The 21,752-nt window shown below is 45.4% G+C and overlaps 1 protein-coding gene across 1 annotated transcript in view; it reads right to left on the minus strand.

The window, feature by feature from the left end:
* Nucleotides 1-21,752, minus strand: part of WWTR1 (WW domain containing transcription regulator 1) — a 159,458-nt gene that overhangs the window by 48,715 nt on the left and 88,991 nt on the right. The gene's annotated exons all lie outside the window — the stretch shown is intronic.

Below are 21,752 nucleotides of genomic sequence, written 5' to 3' on the forward strand. Positions count from 1 at the left end.
ACTGATCAGCGTTTTCTGCATTGACCAAATAGCAATTATATAATAAGGAAAAAAAAAAAAACATTCTTGAATCTTGCTGCCTCACATATGTTGAAGATCTTATTTTTCCAGGCTTTTTCTTTTTTTTAAAGCAGAGAGAGGAGGTGACTGTCCTCTTTTTCAGCACTTAAGGAGAAAAGAAAGACTATCAAAACTTTCGTTTTTCTTGCCTTTCTTAAACAGTATTATTTTGCTGACTTCACCACAGAGAATTAGAGTGAAGCATGGAAGAACAGCTGTTCCTGACCACCAGCAACTGCAAAACACACAAGGAATAAATTTAGACTTCCAGAAAGGAAGAAGAAATCAGTCCGTTTATAACCTGAGGGGTGGGGTGATGATCACATGACAGGCAAGGGCCACATCACCAATGGCCCCAAAGAAGAGATCAAAGAGAAAAGTCAAAATGTCACTCAGCACTTATCAACCTGGAACAAGTGGCTGAATGACAGACCATCCCCAGAATCCCACTGTCTTTTTACAGGGCCTCAAACTTTAACTGGGGGCAATTCTCCACAGCAAGAAGTCACTAAGGGCAAACCATTGAACATCAGCCAGCAGATAGTACTAAAACTGTCCAAATTATTCTTAACACTTCAAACAGAAGTGCACAGCTTACTGGGGAGATGAGACTCCATTCAAAGGAAAAAGAAATAAAGGAAGGAGAAAGAGAGAAAGAAAGGCAGGTGGGAGGGAGAAAGGGGGAAAGGAAAGGAAGAAAGGAAAACAGAAAGATGGTATGTAAAAGAACAGAGACTGAAAAAAAAAAAAAGTCTGACCTAGCCTTTACCTCCTGTGGTCTTTTCCACAAGATGGGTCTCATTTCTGAAATTATTCTGGAGATGAGGCCTACAGGGCCCGGACTCTCCGGCCCTGTCTCAGCAAGCAAAGTTGAAAGCAGTTTCATACATTTACCCAGAGATTTCAGACAGCCTGATCATCTGAATTCTGGGTCATAATTTCCCCTTCACTTTTCAAGTTTACTAGGTATGTTTTTGTCAGAACTTTCTAGAAAGTCACATCAGTGTTCTCTTACCCTGTGTTCATGTATGCACTAACATCATCGGCCCAAAATGCCAAAAGCCAACATCACAATAAATGTGTTTCAGATAAAGAGGCCAGTCAAAAAGTTGGAGAGCATACTCCAGGTTTTCTTTTTTAGAGGAGTTAAAGACTGGATTTTGAGTGAGTACTTGTATTTTTATCATAATGGCCTTCTCCAATCACTGAGTTAAAACGCACAATTCTGTTGAGGTTCGCAGGCCTGGCTGATGAGCTTGAGACAACACACCTTTCAAACTGCAGCCTACATCTACTGAAACAGAATTTCCAGGGGTGGCTCCAGCAGTATCCCTCCCCGCAGCAACAGAAGCCCAGGACAGTTCTTTGGAAAGCAGACTAACAGATTCAGAAGATGCATGTTTAACCAATGCCCAAGGGTCCAACTGGTAGTGGACTCAGATGACCCTTGGAAAAACACTGATCTTAGAAACTAGTGAATAATTTGTCACAAGCAGACTAGGTCAACAAGAGAAGCTTGAGCGATTCTGATTTTGCCTATATTACACACGGGACCTGGAGCTTTCTTCCCAATACCATCCTCCTCTTCCACCACGAAAAGCTCAAGATATCAAATGGTTCTTTTCTTTTCTTTTCTTTTCTTTTCTTTTTTCCATTTCAGCTATTAGAAAAGTAACATAACCTTCTTACAGAGAAAATAGGGGCAATCACCCATAAGCCACAGGCCAAAGTATAAACTACTAACATTTAAAAATACAGAACTGGGGACCAGCAGATGGCGTCATGGTTACATAGCTGGATTCCAACATAGTTAGCCATGGTTTGTCTCCCGAATCCGGCATCTTAAAACTCACTCCAGAGACCAGCAGTTGGTGTAATGGCTATGTCGCTGGACTCCCATATAGTCGACTACGGTTCGAGTACCAGACCCAGTGGCTTAAACTCACACCGGGCGCGTGTGAGTGCGTGCCCAAGATCCCGAGAGGAGAATGGAGGAGAAGGGATTGCAGCGTGGCCATCCCCCTGGAGGCTGATTTCCCATTTTCTGTCTCTCTGTCTCTCTCTGTCTTTCTGGCAAGCGCACGTACCCTATATCAAGAAGCTCTTAAAAAATTTTTTTTAAAAAGTCACAGTAGCCAGAGAAGCCTGCTATGAACTCAACATGTAAATTTAACTAGGACAAAAATCGCTAGCAAAAGGAAAAATAGAGATAAACTAAGTATAAATCTGACTATTCGAAAACTCTCAGGATACCTTTCCACAGGCATTGAACAAAGCCATGTGGAGGTGTCCTGAGCTATTTTATTTGCTTTTGATAAAATAAAATGTCTTCTAGGTGCCTTTGTATACTTCCTAGAGAAAAGAATGAGCCTAACTTAGCAAACTGAGCAGACAAGATTTTTCCATCTTGAAAAGCATGCCCTGGAAAAAAAGAAGGGGAAAAAAACCCCACACATGTGTTTATAATTTGAAATGCAGATCAAGACACAGACCTGGAAGACTTAGACTCTGGGCTGGCGAATGGCACCTCTTCAAAGGGGGAAGTGTGTGTGTAATTTTTATTTAAAAAAAAAAATCCTATAGTATTGAAAATACACTTTGGCTGCACTTTCACCAAAGTTTTGAACTGGCTAGGCCTAGCAGTCTGGTGAAACTGTCATACAGTCTTTATTTTTCCTGTACTGTCTGGGCATATCCTGGCACCCCAGGTCAGGGCCTCCTTCCAACAAGGAGCTCCAGTAGTGGGTGACAGGAGCCCAGCACACCAAAACTGCACTGTATGTTCTCTTGACCAAAATATTTTAAAACATGGCAATATTTTAAGTGATGGCCAGATTTCAATAGTTGTGTGCAGGAGAATGGGAAAATCTGACATTGTCACCACTTGCAGAAAGAAAAATAATTCTTCCTTTAGAAATCCAAATGGGCTATTCTTCAGAAGCTCCCTCTGGGAAGGATCTTTTGGAGACAGGGCTCGGTCACCAAGATGACTCCTCTTCATCCTCTCACTGTTGCTGTCTGAGGTTAAAGATTACTTTTTGGTACCATACCAGGTAATTTCTCAATCCCTGAGCAAAAGTGGCCTAAGGATAAATGCTGCGGGGCCAGCAGTTAGCGTAACGGCTATGTCGCTGGACTCCCACATAGTCGACCGTGGTTCAAGTCCCGGACCTGGTGGCTTAAACTCACGCAGGGCCTGTGTATGTGCATGCCCAAGATCCTGAGAGGAGACTGGAGGAGAAGGGATTGTGGCGTGGCCATCCCTCTTGTGGGGTGATTTCTCACTTTCTGTCTCTCTGTCTCTGTTTGTCTGGCAAGCGCATGTGCCCTATAGCAAAAACCTTCCAAAAAAAAAAAAAAAAGAAAGAAAAGGATAAATGCTGCAATAACCACATTTGAGTTTTCCTAAGGGAGGAGCAGAATGGCTTTCTAATAGAACACATCAAAGGCCTCCAGAGCAAAACTGGGCTGGGACTAGCAGTTGGCGTAATGGCTATGCTGCTGGACTCCCATGTAGTCGACTGCGGTTCGAGTCCCAGACCCGGTGGCATGCGTGCCCAAGATCCCAAGAGGAGAATGGAGGAGAAGGGATTGCGGTATGGCCATCTCCCATGGGGGTGATTTCTCACTTTCCGTCTTTCTGTTTCTCTCTGTCTTTCTGGCGAGCGCACATGCCCTATAGCACAAACCTCTCCCCGAAAAAAAGAAAAGAAAACTGGGCTACCAGCTAACAACAGTTATTGCAATATATTTCTTTGGGGGCTTACTATGTACCAGGTACCAAGGCACGGACGATGTAACTACACACAACAACTTTATTTTACAGATAGGAAAAATGAGATTCAGAGAGATTAAATAACCAACCCAACTAGTAAACCCAAGAGAAACTCAGATCTTTCCATTAAACACTATCTAGAATAGTCCCCCACTGTCCACCTACCTCCACAGCCACTTCCACCTCACCACTATCAAAGGACGGAGTTAAGTAGGTTTTTGTTTTTGTATTTTTTTAAAAAAACCAGATCCATTGTTTTGTTTACTGTAACGGGGCCCATGTAGGCTGCTTATTTTTTTCTCTTTGTTTCATTTGTTACTCTTTTAAAAATTTTAGTGGTTATTAAGAGCCATTAAGGCCAATAAGCTACTTAAAACATATGAAATCTATTTGGTGTGTTATGAAAAAAAAAATCACTTTTCACATGTATAGTAATTTCCTCTCTTCACTGTTTTACTTAGAAGTGAGGATTCTGGCCCAGCCACCACTGCGTGCTGGTAGGACACAGCCGCACCACAGGGAGAGGCCACATGGAGGTCTGGGTTCAATTCTCAGCCCAATCTGAAGGCCAGGTACAGTGACTAGCATCCACAGTCCCAGATCCTAGGGAGCCTGAGGCGGGAGGATTGCAACAGACTAAGATCCTCTCTTTAAAACAAAAACAAACACAAATAAAAATGAGGATTCTAAACAAGCTGCCAGTTCTTCCTGTAAGAACAGTGACGCAGTTCCACCGCCCGGTAATCTCTCTCCTTTATTATCTGAAGTCCTCCAAGGTCTTTCCTTCGGCCATCCACGAGCTCATCTGTGGATTCAGGCTTGGAGGTCACTGCGTTGCTCACACAGAATCAAACTGGGTAAACTTTTATCCTTGGCAAGTAAGAAAACTACTCTAGTTAGAAACGTTTTCTTGCAACTTTCTCCTTCTCTGTTTCATTTCACCGTATTGAAAATGCAATGAGTCTAAATACACACAAAAAACCTGCCAACCTGCAGAATCTTCTAGTTTTATGAAGTCACTCACTTCAGGGTGCCTTTAAGTGATGAGTCTCTCCTCTTCAAATGAAAATATAGTCTGATGGAAGACAGTAGAGGGAGTCGTGGTTATGGTTCTGGCTGACCAGTTCAAGTCCTAGACCTGGCGGCTTGCTTTTTCATCCTCTCTCTGACTCGTCTCTGGTGAGTGCATGTGCCCTGTAGCACATTAAAAAATAATAATGTTGACAAGGAAAGTGAAATAAATAATTCTTTACAAAAAATAGTTTGATGGATAAGTCAGATTTTGGGACTATATCTAAAGTCCTCAGATAAAATAAGATTATCGGGACCAGCAGATGGTATAATAGTCCCGTCACTGGACTCCCACAGGGACGACCAAGGTTGTGTCCTGGACCCAGAGGCATGAAATTCACGCTGGGTACATGTGCATGTGTCCAAAATCTCAAGATTAGAGTGGAGGGGAAGGGATTATGGCATGGCTATCTCTCCAGGGGGTAATTTCTCTTTCTGTCCCTCGGGTGAGCCTACGCGCCCTCTAGCAAATATCTCTCCCTAAACAAAAAATAAATAAATAAATAAAAAATAAAAGAAAGAAAGAAACAACAAGATTATATTATCTGGGGTCGGCAGATGACATGGTTACATCACTGAATTCCCACATGGCTGATCATGGTTCAAGTCTCAGAACCAGTGACTTCAAACTCACACCAGGCATGTGTGCATGCCTGCCTGAGATCCCAGTAAGAAAACAGAGGAGAAGGGACTGTAGTGTGGCCATTGCCCCAGGGCGGGTGATTTCTCGCTTTCTGTCTCTCTGGCAAGTACACATGCCCTATAGCAAGAATCTTGCCAAAAAGAAAAAGAAATAAGAAAATAAGATGATCTGATATGAAGTTTCTCAGGGGAGGGCCAGCCTCATAGTGCAGAGGTTAAGTGTTACTCATTAAGAGCCAGATTCCACATAGTTCATATGGGATCATGGTGCAAATCCCCCACCCCAATGGCTTCAAAAATACACCAGGTAGGTGTGGGTGCATGCTCAAGATCCTGAAGGGATAGAGAAATATAGAAAAAGGATTGTGGCATGGTCATGCCCCTTTCAAGGAGAATAATTTCTCTCTCTCTCCCTCCCCCTCTTTCTCTCTCTGGTGAGTGCACACAAACACACACACACACACACACACACACCTGGCAATAAAAACAACAAAAACGCTTCTTAGGGAAGAGAGAACTGAAACACTTCCACCAGAGGGCACTATCCTCACTGGAAGTAGTGAACTGTGCTCCCATTTTAAAGCACTTTGTAAGCACTTTGCAATCTAAGTAGCCCAGAATAAATCTTTTTTTTTTTTTTTTTTTTTTGCCATAGGACAAGTGCGCTCGCCAGACAGACAAAGAGAGAGACAGAGAGACAGAAAGCGAGAAATCACCCCCCAGGGGGGGATAGCCACGCCACAATCCCTTCTCCTCCATTCTCCTCTCGGGACCCTGGGCACACACACACACACGCCCGGCGTGAGTTTTAAGCCACCAGGTCCGGGACTCAAACCGCAGTCGACTACGTGGGAGGCGTCCAGCGACATAGCCATTACGCTAACTGCTGGCCCCTAAATCTTTTTTTTTATCTTGAAAGACTTTACAACAATGAAATCATCTTAAGATATAGCATGTTACAATTAAATAAAAAAAAAAAAAAATAAAAAATATTTCTCCACAAAAGGTAAAGATAATAATAAGAAAAACACTCATTTTCATGTGCTTTGTGCCAGACACAGTTCTATGTGAACTCATATCATTTCCTCACGTTATTAACAAACCCCATTCTACATATGAGGAAACTGAGGCACAATCAGGTAACTCGGTAATTTAACAGGGTCACCAAGCCAGTAACTGCAGTGCCGAGGTCCAAATTATGCAGTCTAACTCCCAAGTCTATGCGCCTACCTCATGGAAAAATATAGATTCCTAATGAAAGGAGAGTTATTTCTGATGTATTTTTAACCATGCCACTGATAATATAACAGTTCTAGAATTACAAAAAAATTATCTGTAAAAGTTACTCATTTTATCATCTGATAGTAATGTTATTAACTATATTTTGTTTTTATTGCTAGAGGGCATGTGTGCGTTCACCAGAGAGAGAGAGGAGAGAGAGAGAAGAAAAGAGAGCCAGCACCTCAGTGGGGTGTAGTCACACCTGCCATCCCTTCTGCTCCATTTCCCCATCCTGTCAGGATTTGGGGGGACACACACACACATGCACTCGGTGTATTGTCCAAGCCATCAGGGCCGACATTTCAACTGTGGTCAGCTCTAGCTCCCTGAACCACTAGGCTACAGACTTGTCAGCTACATTTCCTTCAAAAGTATAGAGTCCTAGAGATTTGAGAGGAAGGAGAAGAACCTGCTCTTTTTATTTTTTAAGTATTGTGCCAGAGTGTGTGTGTACTCACCAGAGACAGAGGAAATGAGACAGAGGGGAAGGAAGGAAGCACTTCCCAAGGGGAATGGTCATGCTGCAGTCCCTTCTCTTCCACTGCTTCTTCCTTTTGGGATTTTGGGCATCATACGCACATGTGCCAGGCATGTTTTTCAAGCTGCCGGATGGAGGGCTTGAATCATGCAATCAGCCATGTGGGATCCAGTTACCTGAAACCACTATGCCATGGGCTGGCTCAGATCTTTTGATTTTTAGAGGGTGCTTTTTTTTTTTTTTTTTTTTTTGAGAGGTTTTTCACTATAGGGCGCATGCGCTCGCCAGACAGACAGAGAGAGACAGAGAGACAGAAAGCAACAAATCACCCCCCAGGGGGGGCGGCCACGCCGCAATCCCTTCTCCTCCACTCTCCTCTCGGGATCTTGGGCATGCACGCACACACACCCGGCATGAGTTTTAAGCCACTGGGTCTGGGACGCAAACCGCGGTCAACTACGTGGGAGTCCAGCGACATAGCCATTACGCTAACTGCTGGTTCCCTAGAGGGTGCATTTGTAGAGGAGGTGGAGTGTGTGTGTGTGTGTGTGTGTGTGTGTGTGCACAGACTCACGTGCACTTTCAAATTGTTTCAAGCATTCAAATTCCTTTTAATTTAATTAAACTGCTTATTTGTTGCATAATTTTTTTTTTTTTTAAAAAGCAAGGACTATGGGGGCCGGCAGGGGGCACGGTGGTTAAAGGTGCTAGATCCCCATATGGCCAATCACAGTTCCAGTCCTGGACCTGGTGCCTTACTCTCTCACTTTCTCTCTCTCTCTCTGTCTGATCAAGCTGAAAAATAATAATAGTGATAATCAAGTTAAATTTTAAAAATTATTTTAAAAAAGGTAGGGAGTGTGCATAAGAGAGCATAGCCAAGGATATTTGCTCCATATTGTGTGTACTGACAACAACCTAAATATCTGGCAGATGGAAGCTAGTTAAATAAACTAACTATACTCTATCAATATGTCTGACTATTGGCAATTTTTTAGAAGAATGAGATGGCACTATATGTATGAATATGGAAATGAAAAAAATCAAGATGCAAACAGTGGGTATACCACGCTAGCGTTCGGGTGCAGAAAACATTCACACACATACACACATGACTAGAAACAGTAGTTAGCTTCAGGAAAGAAACTAGAGTCCCAAGGAAACAGGGACTGGAGGAAGACAGACGTTTTGAACATCTCTTTGAAGTGCCTGAATTTTTTTAACCTGGTCCATGAACCATCTTTTCCAGTAACTGAGTCATCAGAAAAGTCACGCTGCATTTTTGCATAGAAAAGGATAGAAAAAATGTCATGACTTTTCTGACAAACCAATAATGTATTATAAAGTTAAAACCTTAATAATTAGTATTTGGATTTTTTTAAAAGGATTTTTTTTTATTTAATTTTTTTTTTGGGGGGGGGAGAGGTTTTTGTTATAGGGTGCGTGCGCTTTTTTTGCCAGAAACACAAAGAGAGACAGAGACAGAAATCACTCCCCGGGGGAGGGAGGGGGGGCGGGGGTGATGGCCACGCCGCAATCCCTTCTCCTCCATTCTCCTTTCGGGATCTTGAGCACGCACGCACACGTGCCTGACGTGAGTTTAAGCCACCGGGTCTGGGACTCGAATCGCGGTCGATCACATGGAAGTCCAGTGACATAGCCATTACGCCAACTGCTGGTTCCTAATTAATTAATTTACTTTAATTTTACCAAGGAGGGACAAAGTGAAAGAGAAAGAGGAGGAAAGTGAGAAAGCAAGCTACCAGATCCAGGACTCAAACAACGGTTGGCCATGTGGGAGTCCAACACCCTTAACCACCACACCATCTGCCGGCCCCAAGTTTTTAGAATTTTTAACGACCATTAAATGGTTAAAGAAAACATGAAACTGGTTTATTACCACCCGATTTAGGGTTTCTTTACGATGCTGGTACCTGTTTTTGACATGAGCTCTTAAATATTTGGGACAAATGACTCATAGGAAGCTTCGGTTTACCGCTGTGGGTAAAAGGACGGGTGCCATTTTCCTTGATGTGCCCCTTAGATAGAACACACAGAGGTTATTCCAAGTCATTTGCCTTTGGATATGCTGAGCGTCTGCAGGCTTTCCAATAGCGGGTTCAGACTTCCTGGAAGAACAGACACTTGAAGCTGACTCGCGTCTACTTGAGTTCATATTCACATTGGCTAAGCCACAGTGAGAGGGCAGGGTGTCCAGGAATAACGCTTCTTTTTTTATCCTGCTCATTCCTGAAAATCCAGCAGGAGATTCTTTTCACTCCCTAAAATTAACCGTTCCATGTAGAAAGCAGTATCTGGGTATCTGATCTTACATGGAAATATTATCTGTACATGGCACCCTCTTTTATAAAACTTTAAATTCATCCCTTCTTTTCTTTTTAGACCTTGGGAGGAAGACAGAGGACGGCTCAACAAAGCTGGCAAGTCCTGCTGCTACGGTGTTAATTCACCTCTGAGTCTCTCTAGTAGGCATCGTTTTAGTTTTAGTTCTTTTGAAGTAAAGGCAATTAGCAGAAAAGTCTCCTCTCTGGTTTAAAACTGCACTGAAGCATCCTGGATGAAGTGAAAAGTGAGTCATGTAACCTGAGGCAGGTAAGGGGAGGAGCCACCTACAGATCACAACAGAAATCACCGTACTCTCAGATCAGACCTGGCTGGGTTCAGACTCCAGTTCTGTTACCCACAGTTGCGTGACTTCAGGGAAGACTGCTCATCTATTTAACTGTGGATTCTCTTTCTTTTTTGGTGGGTTGTTGGCAGAATTTAATAAGATAAGGTCTGAAAGCACCTGGACTGCTGTCAGACACATATTATACAACAATTACACAAAAAAGGGGGGAGGGAGGGAAGGGGGGGAAAGGGATTAGAACCTAGAATTGTAACTTCCAGCAAGAAGTCATCGGGAACCAAGTTCACAGAGGAGGGCATATGTCCTGCTTGCCCGAGTCTGGATGAGGCCATCTGGCCTAGCAACTTTTCAAGGAACTCCAATTAAGACAATTGCACGGGATGCCGGAACTGCAATGCAAACCTACATGACAGCATGGTGACCTGAGTGGCAGGCCAAGGAAAGAAGGTAAAGGCGGCAAAGGGAGCCAAGAGCGAGGAGAAAACTGTCCAGGTGCATGAAGAAGCATGGGACAATCAGAGCGGCCCCTGCCCCTCAGGGCCCCTGAGTCGGCCCCTCATTTCTTCAGCTCAGATCCAAGCGTGGGGCTTACCGAGATTTGGCTGGGACGCTGCCATAGACCGAGGCACTGGTGTGGAAGTGACGGCAGGGTGGAGGCTCATATGATTCAGGGGCTGATTCATCGTCTTCCTAGGGTCTTGCCATGTGGTGATTTTTTCTATGTGACTAAAGAAGGAAAACAATGATCGTTTTAATTGTCAGCATCATTATGATTATCTTCTCCATCACCAATAACACACAACAGTGAGGACACTGCCTCTTCCCCATCTGCTGACAAGTGGCTGACAAATGGTGGGCGGTTTCACCCAAGGACACACTCCCTCCTTAGCCCTCCGTCCCGGTTGGATCACACTGGGGGACCTGCAGGGGGCGCTCTGAGCGCAGGCCCCTGACTTAGTGGTCCAGGTTGCTCTGACTTGCAGCAAGCTGCAGTGAGTCTCCCCTCCCCCCTAAACCGAGAGGCCTGTGTTCCCTAGCATTTTCCCACAACATAATGACTGGGATGCCATGGTTTGCGCTCTCCTCTGGAAGAGGACCCCCACTCTTCTTCCCTGCCAGCCCCCACACCCTCTTGGGCTATGGAATTGACATAATGAGGAACCTGGCACCTGCCCTCAGCCAAGGATGGGCCTATGAAACCAGTCCCTGAGCACCATCAGGCACTGCAAAGGGCCACAGAAGTAACACCGAAAACTCCAGCAGCTCACCACCAAGCAGGCAATAACTGCACGTGTGGCTGGAGGACAAAGGAACCGGAAATAAGGTAAGAAGATAGCCCGATGACGGGGAACCTTAGATTTTTTTTTTTTTTTTGGAGAGGTTTTTGCCATAGGGCGCGTGTGCTCACCAGAAAAACAGAGAGAGACAGACAGAAAGCGAGAAATCACCCACCAGGGGGTATGGCCACGCCGCAATCCCTTCTCCATTCTCCTCTCGAGATCTTGGGCACGCACACACACGCGCCTGGCGTGAGTTTAAGCCACCGGGAACGGGACTCGAACTGCGGTCAACTACATAGGAGTCCAGCGACACAGCCATTACGCTAACTGCTGGTCCTAAGAACCTTTGATATTGAGGCAATAGAGGTTTCCAAGGGAGGAAACAGGATCAGACGTTTCATTACCTATGACCCCGGATGTTTATTGGTATGACTTGATCTCAGACAAACCAAACCAACATGAGCTTCTGCCCAGGGTTTCAAACAGCTCCTCAGAAAGGTGGATGGGGCCTCGGCTTTGCCTGCTGCCTCCGAACAAGTCATTCCTGATACCTCCCAGACCTGGGCCTACTCCGACAGGTTCTGTCTTCAGTGACAGTTTATTTTATATTATAAAATAGATATTATTTATAATATATACATATGTACTATATGTGTGTGTGTGTGTGTGTGTGTGTGTGTGTGTGTGTATTTTTTAAGATGAACAGATTCATCTGCCACCTCTACTTTTATCAGACCTCTTTTTTATTTTTTAAAGAATTATTTCATTTAGGGACCAGCAAATGGCATAATGGTTATATTGCTGGACTCCCATGTAGTCAACTGCAGTTTGAGTCCCAGACCAGGTGGCTTAAGTGACACTGGGCGCATGTGCGTGTGTGCCTGAGATCCCAAGAGGAGAATGGAGGCGAATGGATTGCGGTGTGGCCATCCCCCCTGGAGGGTGATTTCTCGCTTTCTGTCTCTCTGTATTTCTGGAGCGTGCATGTACCCTATAGCAAAAACCTCTCAAAAAAACAAAACTAAACTAAATAATTATTTCATTTAACTTTAATTTGACCAGGGGGCGGGGGAGTAAGGCAGCAAGCCACCAGGTCTGGGACTGGAACCGGAACCGTGGTTGGCCATGTGGGAATCTAGCGCCTTTAACCACCACACCACCTGCTGGACCCCAAGGAGCTCTTTCAATATCCATCAAGGATAACAAACTTCTTTTGAATTGCCAGAGGGCACATGAACTTGCCAGGGAGAGCAGGAGCGGGAGAAAGCACCCTTGCAAGGAGGCTTGGCCATGCCACAATCCCTTCTCCTCCATGTTCCCACCCCGCTGGGACCCCGGGCACGCGCACCCTCATTGAGTATTTCTCAAGTTGACGGGGACTGGGCCTCGACTGTCACATGCAGAATTTGGCTTCCCTTAACCACTAGGCTGCAGGATGGCCCCAGGACAGCCAACTTTGAGAGAAGAAATGGAACTAACGTTAGCCCTTTGATCTGAGCCCTGCAACTAGGCCTGCTCCTCCATGTCAAACCCCGTACAAGCAGACCCTTCCTTGGACACACAAGAAAAGGAGCATGATTGCTTTTTTGGTAAAACATTCCTTCATTCTGAATAACAATGGCCTCTCTTGAATCTTAAGGGTGATACCACTATTCCTAACATTGGTTTAATCTTAGGTCTAGAAAACTCCTTGCCCTCAAGTTGTGTTCATCTTGTTTTCCTTTACATCTATTTCCTCACATTTATTTGTTTATTTTTAGATTTTGGCCATAGGGTGTGTGCCCTTACTAGTGAGAACAATAGGCAAAGAGAAACAGAGAGAGGGAAAGAAAGAAACCAGCCCCCAGGGGAAAATGGCCACACCACAATCCCTTCTCTTTCATTCTCTTCTGAGAAAGAGATTTTCAGGCCCCTGGGTCCAGGACTCGAACTACAGAGTTGGCCATGTGGGATTCAGTGCCTTAACCACTATGCCACCTGCTGACTTCCGTTTCTTCACATGTAAATGGTGTCCCTGGGTCAGCTCTGTGGCTCACTGCGCTACTCACGATAAGTTGGAGCCCATTCAGTGACTGAAACACACGCTCGGCCAGACACGCATCCAATGCTCAGGACCAAAAGGACTGGAGGAGTAGAGGAAGGGGACCATGGTGTGACCAGGCCCTGAGGGGGTGCCCCCTCCCTCTCTGTCTCTCACTCCTGTGTACATGTACGGCTCTATCGTGAATAAAGAAAAGTCAACGTCATCATTGCTAATATTCAAAGTTCCTGAAAGGAATCACATCCATTGCCTTGACTAAAAACTTGGATGTTTTCCTAAGATCTTTCTTTCAATGAGTATAATTTAAAACAAACAAAGCAAAATAAAAACAAAACAAGTCAGAGAGGGACAGAGAGACAGAGAGACAGAAAGTGTGAAATCACCCCCTCGGGGGATGGCCACACTGCAATCCCTTCTCCTCCATTCTCCTCTCGGGATTTGGGCACACACACAAATGCGTCTGGTGTGAGTTTAAGCCACCGGGTCCAGGACTTGAAGCACGGTCAACTACATGGGAGTCCGGCGACACAGCCATTACGCCAACTGCTGGTCCTGTGAAGCTCTCTAAGGATGACACACATGAGAGGGTTCCAAGTGCATGTCTGGAGAGTATCCCTGGGTATGCAAGGGATGCCTAAGCCCACGCTGCAGGGCCAGCTGATGGCGGGGGGACAGCAGCACCAGAGCCCTACCTGTGGTAACTCTCTGTGTCTCTTTCATGGAAGAAAAATACATATATTGCAATAAAAAGCAGCAATATAAAATAGATGGATAAACATTGAAACTAAAAAGGTGATCATCATTTCTCCAAGCATAAAACATGAAAAAGACAGACAATGGTCTTAGTTACACATTCAGTTTAAGGACCTTAATTCTGTTTAAAGCTTCCATAAAATCCTTTCGTTAGCTTTTGGGCATGCAGAAACTCATAGTCAGCCCCAGGGGGTAAAGTCACAGTCCTTGAGAGCGAGGAACCAACTGGCAAGGATGTCAAAATGAACTGAACTCCCTTTTGCAAAGTCACTAGGGCTAAGAAACCCTTTGATTATTCCTTCCTATTACTCCATCCTATTAAAAGATGTTTTCAAAGGTAGGCAGGTCCTATGTAAAAACTTTCCAGGACAAGAATCCTGCTGTCTTTCGCAGACCTTCCTTAGACTCTCTGACACCACGGACGGTGATGCAGTGCTGGGACCACCTTCAGCGCAGGCCCCGTGAGACACAGCTGAGATCAGGCACTCAGCTACCAGTGGGAGGAGTGGCACAGGGGCTGGGAGGCATCCCAGGGGCTGGGAGGCAGTCCCCACTGGCTCCTCCCTCCTGAACAACGGGAACGCAGCTCCTAAATATAGTGACAGCTGTACATCCAAGGCACATCTAAGGTACAGGTACATACAGGTACATCTAAGGCTGGAAGCCCCACACCTGAGGCGGTGGGTTAGCCCAGCTGGCCTCAAGGAGTGCCATTGGGGTCTGACAGCTGCCACCCCTGGCCCAGAGGGTGGGACCTCCTGGCTGAACACACCGCTCCTCCCGGTAAGCCTGACTCCAAGGATGTCCAGCTCACCCGGTGGCTTAAAGTCCCAGAACTCCCACCAGGCCTTGGGACCCTCCATTGCCCACCCTTCAAATCACACACCCAGCTGACACATTTAAAGGAGTTCTGTTCCCAGCACATTTGCTAATTAAATGTGTCACTCACTGTATTCCCCAAAGACTGGAGTACAAGAGGGAGCCTTTCTTTAAGTGAGCAGTCCTAATTACTGCGAAACCACTCTGAGAAGAAAGCCACTCAGATTCCCAGCTCTGCAGACCAGACCTGCCGTGGGCTTAGCTATGGGCTCAGCTCTAAAGCTCGGCTTATGGGGTGTCAAGGGTGGCTCTCAGTCTGAATGTGAAAAGCAAGGGGCAGTGTATTGCTCAGAAGAGGTGCTTAATACAGCACTGATGATTGGATGTGAAAGCTAAATTCTCCTATTGTTCAAATCAATTTGTGCCTGGGGCTCCAGCTCCCCCTCCCCAATCCCTTCCCAAACTCGGGACAGGCTATTCACGCTCTCATTCTGCTGTCTCATCTCTGCCCGCTCTTTCTCTCTCTCTCTCTCTCTCTCTCTGTGTGTGTTTATGAGTCACTTCCTTTCTCAGATTTCCAGTATAACCCTACTGTTTGCCAGGGCCCACAGTTTAGGGAGATTAAGCCTCACTTCCCTACTACGCCCACCTCCTTCCTGGCTTAACTCCTTTGCTGAGCCTACTTTAAGAGAAAGTCTCTCTGCTGTTTTAAAAATATAATTTCCTTTGGGAATCAGTACACACACACATCCAGTCTACCTACCTACCAATCTACCTATACATGTGTGTGTTCTATAAATACATATGCCGTCCACTTTTCATGTTTAGAAAATGAAACAAACAAGCAAAAGAAGATACCAAGGTATTTACAATGAGAAATAAAACAGACTACTACTCCCATTATTATACTACAATAATAATAGAAAATAAATAACAGATTTATTTTTAAACTCCTCTGTACTTCCCAAGTTTTTAGCAGTGACGATGCATTGTTTTCTTTTCTTTTCTTTTTTTTTTTTTTTTGAGAGGTTTTTGCTATAGGGCGCATGCGCGCACCAGAAAGACAAGAGACTGAGACAGAAAGTGAGAAATCATCCTTCAGGTGGGATGGCCACACCACAATTCCTTCTCCTCTATTCTCTTGGGATCTTGGGCACTTTAAGCCACCAGGTCTGGGACTCGAACCGTGGTTGACTATATTGGAGTCCAGCGACATATCCATTATGCCAACTGCTGGTCCCCTATGCATTGTTTCCAAAACCAGTTAAAAGAAAAAATAGCCACGAAGATGTAAAAAGACAAAAAGTGCAAGTTGTGCATGAACATGCAGGTCACAGGTCCTAAAGAGTTCTTGAGGATAAACTGCAGACTTGGCTGGTCCCTCGGTGTGGCCAGAGGAAGAGGAGTGCTGGAATAATTACTTGGCCCCGTGCTGTGAGTAAAGAAAATGCATTCCAGTTCCTAAGGAGAAGAAAAACTTCTGACACCAAAAATGTCTCTTTTTTGGTCTTAAAAAAAAAAGTATCACTCTCCTCCCCAAAAGAAGTATCCCCCTTGTGACCAGCAGATGGCCTAATGGTTACATCACTGAACTCCCACATAGTCGACCTTGATTCATGCCGGGTTCATGTGCATGTGTGCCCCCAAGATCCCAAGAGGTGAATGGAGAAGAAGGGATTGTGACGTGGTCATTCCTCCTGGGGGGTGATTCTTGCTTTCCATCTCTCTGTGTCTCCCGATCTCTCGAGCGAGCACATGCGCTGTATAGTAAAACATCTCTCTTAAAAAAAAAGTATCCCCCAGAGGTACTTCTCAGGGAGGGAAATATCTATAATGGGGAGTGGTCTTCCCCCTTCCACCGAGAGCCTGCCTTGAGCACCACTTCTCAACAGCCTTCCTTTCAGTCACAGAAAAGCCAAAGGAAACCACGTGACATTGATGGCAGTCTGCAGGGAATACCGCCCAGGTCAGAAAAGAGCCTCGGCTCCCAGAGCCCTGAATCTGCCGAGAGGCAAGGAAGGCGAGCACTTCTCTGGGAAGATATTTGGCCTAATGGATCAAAAATGTCCCCTGTGAAATCAACTTATCCTCGTGGACTGATATTTTCTGTAATCACGGCACACCTGTAGAAAGCCATTTTATTTATTTTTTGAAAAAGAATTATTTTATTTAACTTTATTTATTTACTTATTTTAATTTGAACAGAAAGGGACAGAGTGAGAAATGAGAGAAAAAGCGAGAAAACAAGCCACCAGGTCCAGGACTCAAACCACAGTTGACCACGTGGGAGTCCAGCGCTCTTAACCACTACACCATTGGCTGGCCCCAAGAAGATATTTGGCCTAATGGATCAAAAATGTACCCTGTGAAATCAACTTATCCTCGTAGACTGATACTTTCTTTAATCAAGGCACACCTGTAGAAAGCCATTTTATTTAGTAGATAAATTTCATGTTTGCGGCTGCGTGTCCCTGAAAGCAGGGTCTACGCGGTGATGCAGCGATAGCACAGCTGGACGCACCAGGAAAGGTCCCAGGTTCTCATCTGGGACCTCTCTGAGCATGGCAGGTGCTTGTGCATGTACCTGCAAATCTGGGCCGGGGCTGGTCATGACGAGATAGATCGTGGTAAGAAGATGACTGGGAATGCATATGCGTCCCTCTCTCCCCTTCTCTCTTCCTGTCACTGTCCGAGAACAAACTTAAAAAATGTCACCCACACTCTCTATCAGTCTCCCCTCTAAGATGGCCCTTCCTATCAGACCGGAAGCACTAACTTGCTCCTGTCTCCTTCCCTAGAGCCACGGCTACCTCCCCCACAGCTCCCATTGTCACCTCCTTCCTGACCTCTTGCCTCTGGCCTTTTTTTCCTCCAGTCTTTCTGGTTTCCCCATCCTACCTTCCTCTCTCTTCCTCCATCCTCTCTATCTGACAATCCAGTCTCCATCTCACCTCCAGACTCACAGACCAAGAACACAAGGAATCCACATCATCCCTCCTAGGTTCAAGGTCCACACCACCCATGAAGCAGAAGTACTAGCCCCTTAGGCATCGCCCGGGCACAGCAGCCATCGATGGATCCTATGAGTATCGCCAAGTCCTGGTACCGGGGTTAAATACTATATCCAACCTGAGGGACAGACAGACAAGTCATTGAACTTATCCTGGTCTTGGCATCCACATCCACAAACAGGTGTAAAAAAGCTTACATATGAAGGCCCAGCAATCACATAGTGATTGATGTGCTGGACTCCAACATGGCGGACCACAGTTCAAGTCCTGGACCTGGCGGTTCACTTTCTCTCCCTCTCTCTCTCTCTCTCGCTTTCTCTCTCTCTCTCTCTCGCTTTCTCTCTCTCTCTCTCTCGCTTTCTCTCTCTCTCTCTCTCGCTTTCTCTCTCTCTCTCTCTCGCTTTCTCTCTCTCTCTCTCTCGCTTTCTCTCTCTCTCTCTCTCGCTTTCTCTCTCTCTCTCTCTCGCTTTCTCTCTCTCTCTCTCTCGCTTTCTCTCTCTCTCTCTCTCGCTTTCTCTCTCTCTCTCTCTCGCTTTCTCTCTCTCTCTCTCTCGCTTTCTCTCTCTCTCTCTCTCGCTTTCTCTCTCTCTCTCTCTCGCTTTCTCTCTCTCTCTCTCTCGCTTTCTCTCTCTCTCTCTCTCGCTTTCTCTCTCTCTCTCTCTCGTGAGCACATGTGCCCCTACAGCAATAATAATAATTAATAAAATTAAATAAATAATTCTACAAAAATAAAAAGCTAACACATGCACTAGTGCTTCATCGAGAGGGGACAACAGGTTTGTTGTGAGAATCTTACAACTGCCAAAGTCACTTACAGAGTTCCTGACCACTTCGCTGGACTTCCCAAGCTAACTCTCCAGCACTGAGTGCACAGAAAGCACATCTGGGCTCGCGACCAAGGCCAGCAACATTTGGTTCAAGTTTATTCAACAACCATGGCTTGTACACCTTCTCTGCATGATGCGAGATGCACTGGTTAGGTACAAAAATGAAAAGCATTTTGCCAATACAAAACCGAACTGGCGGCAGAGCCATAAAAGGCAAAGATAAAATCTTATCTGTAAAAATAGACTCCACTGAATTCTTACAGCCTAGGAAAAGGCCTGATGTTTTCAGATAAATTTACCCTCCAGTTCTTGGCCTATTACGCTAACTTTATGGAAGGAAGCCGCACAACAAAGACCTTCTAAAATAGAGACGGCCTAGGTAATACATTTTGTATTGGTGGAAGCATACAAAGACATAAAAATAGGAATGATTATAAAGTGTTTCATCTTTTAAAGAATTTAGAATTCTGGGTTTTTTTGTTTTGTTTTTTGGTTTTGTTTGTTTGTTTGTTTTTAGGTTTTTGCCATAGGCTGCATGTGATCACTGGAGAGAGACAGAGAGGGAAAGTGAGAAATCACTCCACAGGGGGTGGGGGGGCGGGGGTTGGGGTGTTATGCTGCAATCCCTTCTCCTCCATTTTCCTCTTGAGATATTTTGGGCACGCACACACATGCACCTGGTGTTGTTTTCAAGTCTCCAGGTCAGGGACTCTAACTGTGGATGGCTATAGAGGAGTCCCATGCCTTAATTACCACACCAGGAACCAGCAGTTAGTGTAATGGCTATGTGGCTGGATTCCCACGTAGTCGACCGCGGTTCGCGTCCCGGACCCGGTGGCTTAAAACTCACACCGGGCGCATGTGCATGCATGCCCAAGATGCCAAGAGGAGAATGGAGGAGAAGGGATTGCGGCGTGACCATCCCCCCTGAGGGGTGATTTCTCGCTTTTTGTCTCTATGTCTCTCTCTGTCTGTCTGGCGAATGCACACGCCCTATAGCGAAAACCTCCCCCTTACAAAAAAAAAAAAAAAAAAATCACCACACCACTTGCTGGCCCCAAAAGAATTTAGAATTCTTAGCAGCATGCTGCTTATTTCTATGAGCAACGATTCTGTCTTCAAATATAAGTGTTTTGTCTTTTTACTGCCCCTCTCTCCACCCAGCCTTCTTTAATACAGTCTTGCACAGTACCAGACATCTGGGCTCCCTACCATCAACAGAGATGTTTGCTCAGGACTTAGAAGCAGCCTCAGACCTGCTTGTTCTTTTCCGCCACAACCTGGCTAGACACACCAGTGCTCTGGGAATGTAAAGGTTCCCCAAGGCCATAAAACCAAAGCAGACTGTTTCCAAACTCAATCACACTCAAAGCTACTCGTCTTCATCCCTTTGATAAAGTTCCTCCTAAACCTCTTCAATTATTCACTCTTATTTTGTGTGCTCATATTTCTCTTCCAGTGGAAAATAAGCTCTTCTGATGAAAGAAATAACCCTGTGAATGGCAGCAATGTGTTCTGCATATAGGAGGCATTTGAAAAACAATACTCCTGTGACTCCCATGATATTTCCAACCCCACTTTAGGTACAAGGACATGTCTTATTTCAGAAAATCAGGTTTTAAAAACTCTTTTGATTTACTAGGCCAATTCACCACCCTTAATATGCTAACAAGTGTGCATACTGAGGCTAATTTGCTTAAAAGCTGCTAAACGAAATAGCTTTGCAACTTGCTTTTGGGGAACCGATCTGGTAAGACACACTAGTATTAAAAATGGAAACTGAAACAGATTTGGATGAGGCGGATAAATTCCAGCTAGGGCTTGCCAAGTAAACTTGATCCATTGTCAGCAGACAACAAATGCTAAACCAATTTTTAATCCTGTACCAGATGGCAAGAAGACTTGCCCAAGACTTACATGAAGGCTTTGAAAATGTTCTCCACTTAGAATACAAATACACAAAAGCTGGTTTACTGGTTTATTCTATTTCAAGGATGAAGGCTGCCTGCAGTTTAATCAAATTAAAGATGCTCATAGTGTGTTCTTATTTAAATTTCAAGACCTAGGAGATCGCATGTAATGTCGTACTCCTATCTTACATCCCATTGAGACATATCTTTTGTTTGTTTGTTTGTTTTTCTGGTGTTACTTAGCTCTTTGAACTGACAGCAGAGAGAGATTTTTCTTTCTGGGGGGGGGGGGGGAGGCAGCTAAGAGGCATGCGTATTTACCAGAGACAGACAGAGAGGGAATGAAAAAAGAACCCCCCCCACACACACACACACACGCAGAATGGTCACACTGCAATCCCTTCTCCTCCATCTCTCCCTCCTTTCAGGATCTTGGGCACACACACACACAGGGCATCAGCCATGTGGGTTCTGGCTGCCTTAACCACCAGGCTACAAAGCCAGCCCACTGGGTCTTAACTACAAGAACAAGGACGGCTGATACACACCCTCACTAACTCTCCCAGGCCTAGATGCACACTCTTCCTCCAGGTGGTCCCTCTGCTGGGAGGGACCTAAAACCAAGACCCTGGGAGCTGATCATATTAGAAGCCCAACACAGCAGGCGCCATCACCCCTATGGATGCTCGGCTCACAACCCAGCCCGGTCCTGTTCACAAGATTAAGATTAGTAGTCCTCTAGTGCTCCCCCTTTGTACAGTCCTATTAATCCATTTGGATAGTGGAGAGTCAGCTTGTGAATTCCAATACACTGACTACTAGAAATAAAGTACTGTACTATGAGACCAGCAGATGGTGCGGTGGTTCACGTTCTGGACTTCCACGTGGTTGACCGCAGTTCAAGTCCTGGACCTGGTGGTTTAAAAACCACACTGGGTAGCGTAATGGCTATGTCGCTGGACTCCCACGTAGTCGACCGCGGTTCGTGTCCCGGACCCGGTGGCTTAAAACTCACGCCGGGCGCGTGTGCGTGCGTGCCCAAGATCCCGAGAGGAGAATGGAGGAGAAGGGATTGCGGCGTGACCATCCCCCCTGGGGGGTGATTTCTCGCTTTCTGTCTCTATGTCTCTCTCTGTCTGTCTGGCGAGCGCACG

The sequence above is a fragment of the Tupaia chinensis genome, unplaced genomic scaffold, assembly GCF_000334495.1.
Source record: "Tupaia chinensis unplaced genomic scaffold, TupChi_1.0 Scaffold000272_1, whole genome shotgun sequence".
In the NCBI taxonomy this organism is placed as follows: domain Eukaryota; kingdom Metazoa; phylum Chordata; class Mammalia; order Scandentia; family Tupaiidae; genus Tupaia; species Tupaia belangeri.